General features: G+C 36.4%; 2 protein-coding genes across 4 annotated transcripts in view; one reads left to right on the forward strand and one right to left on the reverse strand.

Moving 5' to 3' along the window:
- LOC126754146 (thioredoxin-like protein 4A) overlaps window positions 1-15,228 on the forward strand; it is a 183,190-nt gene that overhangs the window by 127,377 nt on the left and 40,585 nt on the right. The window contains exon 5 of the mRNA XM_050466077.1: window positions 12,151-12,211. The gene's annotated coding sequence lies outside the window, so the exon portion shown is untranslated. The remainder of the gene's footprint in view (window positions 1-12,150; window positions 12,212-15,228) is intronic.
- LOC126754145 (mucin-5AC) overlaps window positions 1-15,228 on the reverse strand; it is a 198,298-nt gene that overhangs the window by 124,625 nt on the left and 58,445 nt on the right. The gene's annotated exons all lie outside the window — the stretch shown is intronic.

Raw genomic sequence — 15,228 nt, forward strand, 5'->3', positions numbered from 1 at the left:
GCTATTTGTTCAGATCGGACTTCTATAGCATATATTTATGTAGCTGCCGTACAGACGGGCCGATAAAATTCAAGTTCCCGAACGTACATATATTCTCTTATTTTGCTCACCTTCGCCTGCTCGTTTTTTTATGGCTCTGGTGTATCACTTTCCAGAAACAAAATTAAAAGCGATTAAATGTGAGCGCACAGTTGAGTTTATTATATAAATAATGTATATACATACATATATATCTACATATTCTGCGTCATTATTGCTGGAGCTTGTCATAAACATTATGTGCATTTACACATTCAAACTTGATACATAGCTACTAATGGCATATGTGTACGTGTTGGCAACTCTGTCATTAATTGTATGAACACATGCAAGCCAATATGCTCATGCTCGTGATGAATAGCGTGGCGTTTTTGCTTTTACGACCGCACATTGTTTCGCATATTTCCATAAAATTTACAAAACAAAAAAAAAATTAACAAAATAAATACAAAAACTTTATAAACAATACATATATACATCTAGCATGCACCGAAAAGTATTCGTATTAACTGTGCCACTGTATTTTGTGCCCCAAAAACACACGAGACATTGTTCTATTTATTTGCATAGCAATATTGTTGCATATACATATGTATATGTGTGTGTTTGTATGCATGTGTTGTTATTTCAATTTATGCGCTTTTTAAACGCGTGAAATTTTCTGTGGAATGCTCGTGGCGAAACTCGACTTTCTGTTTTCGTATATAATGTTCAAATGCCATTGGCCAACAACTACAACAATTGTTGTCAGCCAACAGCTATTTGCTTGTTATTTAATTTTTGTTTACCTGCGCGCTTTTATTCGATCTATTTGCTTCTGAACTTGATATACGAAGAAGTTTTTACGATAATATATTTTTTCGTTAACTAAAACCAATTTATTTATACATTTGCATATACATATGTATATATAAGCTCCTATTATAATGAAACGAATTGATTATTTATCTTAATTAATTACATCATAGGAAGTTCATAAGAAGATAGTCATGGATATTATTTTGCCGCCGACATAGTACATACATATTAATATTCCTACTAGATTGTGTCCTTTATGCTATAAAAATAATAATTTGTAGAGCATCCAATTTCCTACAAAATATATGAAACCAGAGATTCTTTCAAGAAGTTGGAACTGAGATATGAATTTTTCTCATTGATAGTAAAAAACAAATAGAAACCCTCTCGGCGGAGGACCTTCCCGCTACAATTAAGAGCTCCTACTTGGTAAACCTTTTTAAGAGTTATCTCTCAACCAATTTTTGAGAATACGAAGCGAAAAAATATTAGCATTTTCGGACACACACTCATGTTACCATAATTTTATACCGATTCTAAAATTCTGATAGATTGTATGGGAAACCTTTTTTTTTGAAAACACACTCTGAGATCTGTCATTGTGAAAATGTTGGACGTTTAACAGAAGCTGGAACCAAAACCAGATATACATCTTCTTCTTCTTCATTGAGGTAGATGCCGCTTCGTTCTTTCTTTCCGCTGTTCGGCGCGAATTAAAGATTCCAAGTTGGGCTAGTTCCTTTTCCACCTGATATTTCCTGCGAAGTGAAGGTCTTCCTCTTCCTCTGTTTCCCCCGGCGAGTACTGCGTCGAATTCTCACAGCGCTGGAGTGTTCTCATCCATTCGAACGACATGGCCTAGCCAGCGTAGCCACTGTTTCTTAATTCGCTAAACTATTTTAATGTCTTCGAATATCTCGTACAGCTCATCGTTTCATCGACTGCGATGTTCGCGGTTGCCAAAACGGAAAAGACCATAAATCTTCCGCAGACACTTTCTCTCCAAAACTCGTAACGCTGACTCTTCAGATGTTGTCATCGTCCATGCCTCTGCATGGGGATGACGAGTGACTTGTAGAATTTCGAGAGAGAACTTCTCAATTGCTTACTCAGTCCGAAGAACCACTTATTAGCAAGAGCTATTCTGCGTTGTATTTCGAAACTGATGTTGTAGTTGGTGTTAATGCTGGTTCCAAGATAGACGAAATATTCGGACTTCTTCATGAACGGGCAATGTAACGTTCCATCCATCGTCATCGATTGGCGAATCGGGTTCACTATCTCCTGCTGTTATGATTTCACTGTCATTCAGCAGGTTGGAGAAGGGTTATTTCCATAATTTCAATATGCTCTGGGCATCCGTCACTAGATTACCTCCTGAAATTCTATAAGAGTATGCTTCGGTCTTGAAACCACTTGTTAGTCGCCGCATCTTTTCGTAGAACTTTCGAGCATTACCCCTGTCAGCTAGCTTGTCAAGCTCTTCATACTCACGCATTTCTGTCTCTTTTATTTTGTCTTCAATTGCTTTCCTCTTCAACTCTCGGTATCTATCCCATCCAGCAGGTGTTGGGACCGATTGTAAGCAGCGGAGGTAAGCAGTCTGTTTTATCTTCGCTGCGACACGGCACTCCTCATCGCATCAGCTGTTCTCTTACCTTTTCCATAAACTAATGGTTTCGTTTGCAGCTGTATGTAAGGAGCCGTCCCACAGTTCCGTTATACCGAGTTGCTGGTGAGTACTCTCATAGAACAGAAGTGCAAGGCGAGTAAAAAATCGTTCGGCAGTCTGTTGTAATTGTAGCTTCTCGACGTCAAACCTTGCTTGTGTTTGTTGACATGCGTTTTTTCCTGCACAGAGGCGGGTGCGAATCTTGGCTACAACAAGGTAGTAGTCTGAGTCAATGCTAGGTCCTCGGAGCGTACGCACATCTAAAATAATTGAGACGTGTCTTCCAGCTATCACAGCTTGATCGAACTAGTTGGTTGCTTTGTGATCCAGAGACAGCCAGGTAGATTAACGAGCTTGCTTATGCTGGTATATAGTATTACAGATAACCATACTTCGGGCTCCGGCGAAGTTAATCAGCCTCGACCCATTCCTAATACGTTTGCATTGATCATCATCAAAAAGGGGGTTCCCCGTTTGAGCCTATTGCGTTCTTTTCATTAGGGGTGTTTTTTTTTTACGCGGCAGGTACCAGCGCACAACCCTGGGGAGAGATGATGCACCTTCATACGCATGTTCTTGGCAACTTAGAGGATAATTGGTCTAAGACCAAAAGTCATGAGCTGCTTGAGCCATATGTAAAAGAATCGTTTCTGGCCACTGCCAAGTGAATGGCGCTCAGAAAACTTTCCTCACTTGCGTGAACTTCCACAGATAGCCCCATGACATATACATATACATATATATATAAATTACGATATTGATGACATCAGAATATTAATTGGGCCTCTCTTGGTTAGTTTAAAAGGAGAATATTTGAAAATACTTTTATTTTTATTTTTACGAACTTCGAAATTACTCAATCGCCATTTGAACCATCAATACCCGCGGAAGCACTCTGTTATACCTTAAACCACAACAAAATCAATCAATGAATTTGTTAAGACTTTATATTACGAAGTTTTAGAAATAAAGTTTTGGAACAGCACTCACTAAGGAAAGGAGCACAAATTTCCCACACAAATGTAACTATTATAAAAGCAGAGCGTTTATTTTTATATGAACTCGTAGATATTGAAAATCCTGCGCTTTTATAAAACATGCAATATTCACACCTCCTTCCAGCGCCTTCATTTTATTGTCACAATCCTTTCAAAATTCGCGCAATACGCGCACAACCAGTTCACAAACAATTATTTCCGCTAACTGTAAATATATATATTGTCATTTTTCTTTCTGCAGATTTTCCAATATTTTACCTTTATTGTTGTTTCAGCTTTTCTTCAATTTTCTTCTTCTTCTTTTACTTCTCGTAAACATGAAATTAATGCCTTTGTAATTTAAATGCAATTAATTTCAGCCACTTCGGCTGCCGCGGCCGTCCACCACCAACCGCACACCGCACAAGCGAGCGCGTTCCGTACGACGAACCTGGACTGAGCACTTTGTAAATTCACACGAAAATCAGCCAATTCCACGGCAAACTCGTGTAAGCCAATTCGAATGCATTGTTGTTGTAAATGGCGCACAGCCCGTTTGTGCCGTCGTCGAAGCGTACATTTTTCGGTTTCCGCCTGCCGCGCCCAATTTGTAAACATTTAATAAACTCTCCCGACTGCTGACCCGGCCGCGCGGCTGTTTGTGCGCGTGGATCAATGCCAATGACGCCTTCTCGCTGCTCCGCCGTTTCGTTGTGGCCTTTGTTGCATATTTCTAGCTTCTTTTTTTTTTGAGTTTTGGAGGGTAAATAAATTTTCTATCTGCTCGTGTTGCTTACCTTTGCCTTTTGCGTAGTTCACCTTTTTTCGTTCGCTTTTAATGAGAATTTTCATTTTTGCCAGCTTTATTTTCTTTTGCTTACATTTGGTTTGGCTTTGCCTTCGCCTTTTTTCGGCGTGCTTAAATTTTTGCATATTTCTGTGGTGTTTTACCGATTTTCTTTATGGCCTGTTTCACTCTATTGCTTTGTGCTAATTTCTCATTATTTAGTGCTGCCTTTTTCACACCTCTCGTCAATATTACGCTTCAATTCATTAAGGGACTCTTAGAATTCTCGAAATGTTTTCAAATTTTGCAGTTAATATTGAAATAAAAAGAAAGTTTAACTTAAGTTCAGTTGCCAGGAAAGTTTTAATTAAGTATTTCAACTGCGTTTTAATTACTAAGTCAATATTAAGAAATATTTATACCCTCAACAGGTATTAAGTTTGGTGAGGTTTCGGTGAATACATAAATATTCGTTTTACCTATATTTTTACTTAACTGAACTTAACATAACTTAACTTAACCCAGCTTGAATTAGTTTTGAATTACATAAAATAAGGTTAAATTAACTTAATTTAACGGACCTAAGTTAACTTAACTGAAAAGAGTAAATAAATTTAATTCAATTTCAATCAATGAAAATAAATCAAAAAGAAAGAAATTTATTTAACTTAACATAACATAACTTAACATAATTTAACTTAACTTAACTTAACTAACTTAACTTAACTTAACTTAACTTAACTTAACTTAACATAACTTGACTTAACTTAACATAACATAACTTAACGTAACATAACATAACATGACATCACTTAACTTAGCTTAACTTTACTTTACTCAACTCAATATAACTTAAATGCAATTTGACGTAGAGTGAACTAAAAAAGTTAATTAATTAAATGAATGTAATGGAAATTAAATTTGACGATACGTCGGAGACCATAAAACATGTATAGGTATGTATATATAAATGATTATCATATTAAGCTAAGTCGATTCGAATATGTCTGCCTGTCTGTCCGTATGTATATAAGTAAACTTATCCTTCAGTTTTTGCGATATAGATTTGAAATTTGGGGCACGTTCTTTTCTTCTCAAGAAGCTGCTCATTTTCCGAAGCCGCTGCTATCGGATCACTACAGGTTACAATTGCCACAATACTAACTGACTGATCAGGATTAAGTTCTTGTATAAACAACTTTTTTATTTGACAAGATATCTTAATGAAATGTTTCAAGTTCAATTTTCAATTCTATTTGGTTCAATTTAGTTCAGATTACTACAGCATATAGCTGCAATACAAACTGAGTTTTTGTTGTGAAGGGCATCATAGCTTGGCGGTAACCGAAGTTAAAATGTGATTGTGATTTTCCCCGCCTTTTAAGTTCATTTCGTCATTTTAAGTTTTCTTTCTCTTTTCTTTGCTTTTTTGCACAATTTCGGTTGACGTTTAATCTTTAATTACCATAATGCTATATTTTTTTTGCTGGTCTAACTTATCCAAATGAATGAAAATTAATATTTCCGTTAATAATATTTAAGTACATAAGTAAGCTTTCGAAATCCGATTATAATTTTTTCCCTTTCTATTTTGTTTTAAAAGCAAAAAAGAAAAATTTGCATTATTTTGATTTAATTAAGAGGCGAGTTAATTTTTGGTCCATTATGAGGGTGATTGTAAAATGAAAAAAATGCTTAAATGAATAGAAATTTCGGGTGAGACATTTGACACCACCAGCAAGATTTTATTTGATAAAATTTTTCTTATTGAAAATTAATACAAAGTAAACGATATCGCGAACGAGAAATTGAAATATTTTTGGTTAATAGAGTCTTTAGATAACTTGTGGAAAACGCAAATTATTAGAGTTGCATGGAAGAAGATAAAATGGAAACAACTTGACACTTTCTCCTCCACTGTCCGGCTTCCAACATCACTACCTTTTACGAACCAGGCAAATCGGGTTAAATTGATATTAGCCGAGCCGCCCCAACAAATTTGTGGTATACTCAAGCTTTTACGGTATCTATCCACAGTTTTGAGTGGTCATCGTAATGGTGAAGCCGCGAATGATTCTACTTGTGCAGCTCTGGCGATTAATATCCAAGCTCTGACATTTCTAGCTGCACAAGTAGAAACATTCGCGGTTTCACGAATAACAGCCTTATTACCTTTGCGTCTCAATCAGCGATATAATGCTGCTCAATTAAGTCTTGATTGTCTAACTAGTAAATGGTTAAGTATATATTTTGCTTATTTCTGAAGTGTTTGTATTGCCATGGATGACTTTGACTTGAAATTGCTCATCCATTCGTTTAATCAAAGTGGTTTAAATCAGGTAAATTGATAAGGACGATTAGTATGTTAATTGATTCATAGTGTCGACGGTCAAATAAAAGAAAAGAGTATAACTTTACAGTTACATACCGATAATTGTTCTTTAATAACATTACATTAAAGAGAAGCTTCTCTTCTCCCATTTAGACGCTTCGATTTATGGTTAATTAAATACTAATTATCTTATTAGTTAATTGCTTAATTAAGTTATAATTTATGCACAATTACAAGTCTCTTTGTATTTTTTTAGTATTACGATTAGACTTATAAATAGTAGCTTTCTTTATAAATATAAGCGATTTTGGCAGCTAAAATTACAATACATTTTTAGATTCAGCAAATTAACTCGGTTATGCGGCTCTGATAAGAGTCAAAACAAGAGAAATTGTAATTTTATTTATTGGTTCTAAGCTTAGTACAAAAGTGATATATCATCCTGAGTTTTTTTTAAGATAGTATTAATTTTCTTGGTATATAAGCCTTTTCGAAGTTGCCCTGGTTTAGTTCAAACATTTTTTTTCGCTTAAAAAATAGTCCTTGGCGGTCAACCTTATACTTTCGACCGTATTTTTGGTGTGAAAATTATTAATTTAAAATCAGTTAAACATTCGGGGCTGACTGAGTTGATCATCCTTGGCCACATAAAAATACTTGGACGTTTCTGTTACGTTTCAGTCTCGTGCTACTGCTTGCGGATAGCACAATACAATAGTATACCGACGGCTCGAAAACATCGGAAAAAATTAGCGCAGGAGTCGCAGGCATATTCCAAGTAGACACATAATCAGCTACAGTCAAGCGGCACAAAAAGCGATCTCTGCATACGAGACCAAATCGCTATTGGTGCAGGAGTGTACAGAATGGCTGTCTATCAGATTGTAACCAAGTGCATCTTATCTGGGTGCCCGGATGGATGAAGTAGTTGGTAGGGAATGGTATTGGCAACAACTCCATGGCATACGCCAAGCCAAGTTGCTAATGGGAGGTTACAACCTGAAAAGGTTTAAATATGTAATCAACCTCCCAAGTGACAAACTTAGGCTACTTGTTGCATTCCACACTGGCCATTGTAAGCTCAAGAAGCGCTTAAACTAGTATAACATGGGCCTAGCTTCTTATGCGAATTGCCGCTTCTAATAGACTGCACAGCAGTCTGTAGACACAGAATAAAGGTCCTATGTATGTTGCCAAATAGGGATCACATCGCCTCAATAACACTTAGCAGTATATTGAAATTTATCGACATGCTGGGGCTAAGTGAGTCGTAGTGACTTAGGAGAGGGCACAATAGACCTCAGGTCGCGGTGCAATCCTCATTTATTTATCTTTTCTAATCTAATCTAATCTTCTGTTATGTAGACTCGATTGTGGGAAGAGTAAACACATTTATCGGACTGCAAGCATATAGCAGGCTCTGCCAAACCTTTTAAATTCCATGATATATAAATAGAATTTTATTTATTTTCGGCTATCTTTTACCTTAATTGCTTGCTCATTCTACTAAATTTTCTTGGAACGGAAATTTCCGTCTATGAAACTTAATCAGAATTTGGCAATTAATTTGCTGCTTCTCACAAGAAAAAAGGATTTTGAATTAAATTACCTCGAGTAGGTATTTCTCGTCTATGACACCTGGTTTATTTAGCAGTCGAAATATTTTGGTATCCATTGACGGCGCACGCTTCGCCGGCCTTGAAAGAATTCGCATGCTCGCACAAAGCAAACAAATAAATATCGAAGCAAAGCAAATTTTCCGCATTTTCACTGCGCACTGTGCTGAGCAGATATTTGGTTGCATATTTCCAGCTAATTCATTTGGGAGACTGGTTAATGTACTGTTACGATTTTGTAAATAATTCACAATACAAACACACATACATACATTAACCAAGAGATGCGTGTATTTGCTTGCCAAGCAAGCAGCTGCTATCGCATTTAATGTTGATATACTATACATACATAAGTACATATGTACACAGGGATGTTCAAGTAAATTGCAATAAATTAACAGTTGTTTCTGGTCTGGAATATACAATTTGTTTTCGCTGGAAATTCGCACGTGTGATGAAGTGAACAGAAAATGCTATTAAGTAATTGTTTAGATGGAAGTTAATATCAATATTATTAACTTTTCGAGGTTAAGTGCATAATTTATTGAAATAATTCTCAATTACTCACCAATTACTACGCACAATATTGTAATTACCTGCAAAAAGCAAAATGTTTATGATCAATATTAATGCGTTATGGTAAATACTTTTAAATTTATATGCATATATTAAAGGAAAATACATAAGTATATTCATAAAATTTCATTGCAATAAACACAAATAATGCGATTAAACAAAACAACACGGTTTTGAGGTGTAAAATTGAATTTTCATAAGGTGACTTGTTATTTAGTATTGGCGTAGAACTCTTCATTCACTCAATAAATTTTTGACCAAATAGAAAAAAAAATTTAGCTCTAATTTTAGTTAAACTAAGAGCCATGTCTAACCAAAACAAAGTAGTCTGACCAGCCCAACAACAAAATTATAATAATAATAATAAAATAACAAATATTAAACGAAATTCCAAAACCAAAAAAAAAACTTAAGAAAGTGCTAAGGAAAAACATTTTATACTCTCGCAATAAAGTGATAATCGAGATTTCATTATACGTCATTTACATATTTTTCAAATACCGTATTTTTTTTAAGTTTTATTCCGCTATCATCATTGGTTCCCAATGTACTATATATTATACAGAGAAGGCATCAAATGGAATTCAAAATAGCGTTATATTGGAAGAAGGCGTGGTTGTGAACCGATTTCAGCCATATTTCGTACATGTCATCAGGGTGTTAAGAAAATACTATATACCGAATTTCATTGAAATCGGTGGAGTAGTTCCTGAGATATGGTTTTTGGTCCATAAGTGGGCGACGCCACGCCCATTTTCAATTAAAAAAAAAAAGCCTGGGTGCAGCTTCCTTCTGCCATTTCTTCCGAAAAATTTAGTGTTTCTGACGTTTTTTGTTAGTCGGTTAACGCACTTTTAGTGATTTTGAACATAACCTTTGTATGGGAGGTGGGCGTGGTTATTATCCGATTTCTTCCATTTTTGAACTGTATATGGGAATGCCTGAAGAAAACGACTCTGTAGAGTTTGGTTGACATAGCTATAGTAGTTTCCGAGATATGTACAAAAAACTTAGTAGGGGGCGGGGCCACGCCCACTTTTCCAAAAAAATTGCGTCCACATATGCCCCTCCCTAATGCGATCCTTTGTGCCAAATTTCACTTTAATATCTTTATTTATGGCTTAGTTATGACACTTTATAGGTTTCGGTTTCCGCCATTTTGGGGGCGTGGCAGTGGGCCGATTTTGCCCATCTTCGAACTTATCCTTCTTATGGAGCCAAGGAATACGTGTGCCAAGTTTCATCATGATATCTCAATTCTTACTCAAGTTACAGCTTGCTCGACGGACGGACAGACGGACGGACGGACAGACAGACATCCGGATCTCGACTCTACTCGTCGCCCTGATCACTTTGGTATACATAACCCTATATCTGACTCTTTTAGTTTTAGGACTTACAAACAACCGTTATGTGAACAAAACTTAATACTCTCCTTAGCAACATTGTACGAGAGTATAAAAAAAGGCTTTATATACTATTGCAACATCTTGCTATAGAGTATAATAGGTAGTTTTGTTAATCTAACGGATGCTTGTATCCCCTAAAAATATTAGAGTTAGATATAGGGTTATATCTATATAAATGATCAGGACGATGAGATGAGTTGAATTCCGAGTGTCTGTCTGTCCGACCGTCTGTGCAAGCGATAACTGGAGCACGAGTTCGTAGACCACTATCATGGGCTGTTATTTGGAATAGGGAGTGCAGTAAAAAGAGGAACCTGTGAAAAATTTTTTTGAAAAACCGATTTAGACCCGTGCTCTAATATTTTTAACGTACATATCTCGTTAACCACTAAAGCTACAATAACCAAATTCTCCCAGGAAAAATACAATAAGAACTCCTACCGACAGTGTGAAAATTAAATCGAATGATAACCCCGTCCACTTACCATATAACCGTATTGTTAAAAACTCTTTAAGGTACGAAATTTCAATAATCAAATGGGGTAGAGACATTCAATTTTACGCTCTGGTTTTGGATGATGAGTGTGGCACCGCCCTCCTTTATGTGAAATCATATTTCAAGAACTGCTCCACCGAATTTAACAAAATTTTGTACCTTAAATTCTTCTGATATTCCTATGTTACAGTGTGAAAATGAGGGAAATCGGGATACAACCAGGTCTACTTCCTATATAACACAATTTTAATTATACCCTGAACAGGGTATATTAAGTTTGTCACGATATTTGTAACACCCAGAAAGAAGCGTCGGAGACCCTATAAAGTATATATATAAATGATCAGTATGTTGAGCTGAGTCGATTTAACCATGTCCGTCTGTCTGTCCGTCCGTCCGTCCGTCCGTCTGTATATATACGAACTAGTCCCTCAGTTTTAAGATATCCTTTTGAAATTTTGCAAACGTCATTTTCTCTTCAAGAAGCTGCTCATTTGTCGGAACGGCCGATATCGGACCACTATAACATATAGCTGCCATATGAACTGAACGATCGGAATCAAGTTCTTGTATGGAAAACTTTCACATTTGACAATGTATCTTCACCAAATTTGGTATAGATTATTTTCTGAGGCAACAATGTAATTTCCGAAAAAATTGTTCAGATCGGATTACTATAGCATATAGCTTCCATACAAACTGAACAAATAGTTACTAAAAGAAATGCACCTTGAAGGGTATATATCCCCGAAGTTAACGTTTTTTCTTCTTTTTTTTATTATTTCCAGTGTACAAATTAAGAAGCAATTAATATATCGAGATAAAACTTTCCACGAATAGTTTATTGAAAGTATTCCACCTTATGTCAAACATTGTCGAAAAAGAACCAAAATTGAATAAAATGGTTTGAATCGGGTCCTTCCTTAACGCCCATATACCTAATATATAGATTTTCGAACGGCCGGATGATGTTAGTTATCTTAATAAAGTTGAGAGAACTTGTTTTCTTTAACAATGCACCTTTAAGTTTAGAATAATACCCCGGATTTAATGCTTGCCAGCCGTAAAACCGTGAAATTTTCGGTTATATTCAAACTTAGCCCTTTCTTACTTGTTCAAGTTTGGATCAAATCATTTGAATCATTCTCCTAACATAGATGCTCCGAATAGACTGTTTGATCGATTATCTCTCTAATATTGCTTCAATTATATCATTGACTTCGATTATCGAATTTGCTGTTCAAAAGATTTGTTATGCCATGTTTTCACTAACATTGCATGGTATTTGTCTTCACTTCCGATAACTTAAAAATTACATCTGTATTTATTAATTAAGCAAATGGTTTTTTTTAATAGTAAAATATGTTCATTAAATATGACTTTTCTTTTGACCTGTATTGTATATATGTATTTCCTAACTAATTTGTCATTTATATCTTCATTTTTAGTAACCAATTTGCATGCCGCAGAACTAAAGAATATTATGACATTATACGAGCCAGTCAAGATGTGAGTACCAATTTCATATTTGTCTACATAAAGCATATAACTTAAATATTATTAATGATTTTTATATCATAATTATTTTTGTGAAATGAATGCACCTAAAGTTTTTCAGTTAGCTTTTATAAAGCTAAACTTTCACACTTTCTGATCATTAGTTTCTATAGGTAATTCGTTGGTTTTTTCCGGCAGATCTTGATTGGAGATGATGCGAGGCCGCAAAACAACAAATCGTTGATTCGCCACTCGCTGATTCATTCGAATATAAAGTTGATTGTGCTAATTTGATCGGAACACAATCTCTTTGTGCGAAAGCCTGATTATTGCTTCCCGATCGAACCTTCAAGCTGGGCCTTAGTTCGGTTTTGAAAAAGTTTGGTGCGAGTTTTTGACAGCTTGTTGATCAATGTGGTCTTTAGTTTTTACACATGAATCTGCTCCTTTAATGGCGTAGACACCGCTTACGCGATTATATTCGTTTTTATAACAGAGCGTTCTTCCTTTTCGCTGTTTGGCGCCAATTGGAGATTCCAAGTGTAGCCTGGTCCTTCCCCACCTGGTCTTTTCAACGGAGTGGAGTTCTTCCTCTTTATCAGCTTCTCCCGGCGGATACTGCGTCGAATACTCTCAGAGCTGGAGTGTTTGCATCCATTCGGATGACATGACTTCTAGAATTGGAGGCTGACATATGGACTTGATACTGATTTTTGGACTTGATACTGGTTCCAAGATAGACGAAATTATCTACGACTTCGAAGTTCTGACTGTCAATAGTGACGTGGGAGCCAAGTCACGACTGCGGCGACTGTTTGTTTGATGACAGGAGATATTTCGTCTTGTCTTTGTTCACTACCAGTCCCATTTGCTTCGCTTATTTGTCCAACCTGCAGAAAGTAGATCGCGGCGCGGTTGTTATGACCAATGATATCGAGTTATAATGCGTACGCCAGCTTATCAACCAGTAAATGGCAATGAATTCACGACAATACGAAATTCCAAAGCAGGCGGTTTGGATCATCTTCTTGTTTCTACGATCAGAGCGGTAAATGAAGACGTCGATATGGGTTTCGGTCTCTTCGACTAAACAGCTCAACACTAATTTCTAGGAGGTTCTATAGAAATTTTCCTTCAAAACTTTATTTTTTATTCTTTTTAATTTTAATATTTCCATTTCTTTGTTTGCAGCCAGATTGATCAAATAAAATTATAATTTTTTTTAGCAATTTTCACTATTCATTTGTTAGAAAATTTCCTATTTTTTTTATTGTTACGAAGAGAGAAAAGAAAAGCCACAACAAAGCTGTCAAAAATGAAACAATTTTTCGTCAGAATCAACTAGATCTCATTTGATAAAATAATTGCTTTAAGCCAACAAATCGCATTAGAAGATGCTAGTTCTACCATAAAAACTCAATTATAATTTCCAAATAAATTTTTCCAAATTTTCACTTCATCGGAAATATTACTTAGAATCGCTCCGATTGTCGTTGTACACGCCACAACTACAAGCAAGCAAAACTACAAACCGCAAACAAGAGCGAAAGACAAAAATTATTAGCATTCATTTCATGCTCATGTTTCCAACTGCAACAGCAATAATAGCAACAACAACAAACTTGTTCCACTTCAAGTTCAACAATAATAAATACACGTGAAAAGCAAGAGCAAAACACATTTCGACAACCAACAGTTGTACAACACTGTAGAACTTTTAATTGAAATTCTAAATTAAAACGAAATTTTTCCGGAAACACACTCAACTTCAACTTTGTTGTATTTCAAACACGCTGCTCTCGATTTCCTTCTCGTTTGCTGTGTGCGTGTGTGTGTGTGTGCAGTTCTGTGAATGTGTGTTTGTGCTTTTTTCATTATTTTTGTTTTTGTTTTACTCTTTTTTTATTTTTCTCTGTAGCGTTGTTATTGTGCGCCAGTTAAGTGAATGGAAATTCGAGGCGCGCACAGCTGACCAGCAGCAGCGCCCGATAGACGCAACATAACGCTTAGTTGAACTGCGTGTGCAAGTGCAACATCTGTTTATACCACAAATCTGGTCTGGTCGCCCCTTCGGCGTGTACACGGCGCCCGCTGTGGCTGCTGGCGCCCACCTGCCGACGTTTTGAAGGTGCTCGCAGCAAGTGCTCTTGTTAATGGCCTTGAAGTGTATATGTATGTACATATATATGTCTATTTATACGTGTGTGTATGTGTTCGAGTGTCATATGGCGTAGCAGAAGGGTTCTTTCAGCGCAAGCATCTGCCATACACACACACCCACATACATTCCTTCAATGGCGCTTGTTTCCATAATTTCTTTTCTTCCCCCCTCACGCTTTTCAAGCGCTCTTCTGTTGTTCTTGCCTTGCTACAACTGTTGCTACTACAACACTGCCTTATTATTTCCAACATCTGTTGGCAGCAACGACAGCAGCGGCGCGCTGCAACTTAATATGCCGCAACCATTTGCGGTCACCATTAGTTCGTTGTTTCAACGCAGCAGCTTCTTTACTACAGCATTAATGCTACTTGTGAGCTTTTCATTGCTCACCCCTTTGCCTCCGTGGCTTTCCACCGCCATTCGGCTTCTATTTCCGGCGCAGCTGGTATATGGCTTATATATATTTGTCGTCAGGCATTCGCCATTCTGCTGATTGCTGTTGATTTTACTGCGCGAAGCCTTCATAACCACATATATACATATATAATAAGTTGCCTTGATTTTAAAGCTGTGCTACCGCGTAAGAGTTGTGTGTCGATTTCACATATTTTATCATGAGGCTTGCTTGCATTTCTCCTTAAATAAATATTTTATTTATGGCACTGTATATTATTCTTGGAGGAAAAGGTATTTTGAAAATACCAAAAAAGACTTAGCCAGTAAAATGATAAGGAATATTTATCGATATATTTAGGTTAGGTTAGGTTAATCTGGGAGGCCAATGAGCCATGCATAGATCAGTCTTGTGATATCTGATTGAGTTCAGTTGCTAGGTCGCTGAGAAGTAGTCATCCTTTAGGATGTCTGC

This window comes from Bactrocera neohumeralis, chromosome 3 (assembly GCF_024586455.1).
Source record: "Bactrocera neohumeralis isolate Rockhampton chromosome 3, APGP_CSIRO_Bneo_wtdbg2-racon-allhic-juicebox.fasta_v2, whole genome shotgun sequence".
NCBI lineage: Eukaryota > Metazoa > Arthropoda > Insecta > Diptera > Tephritidae > Bactrocera > Bactrocera neohumeralis.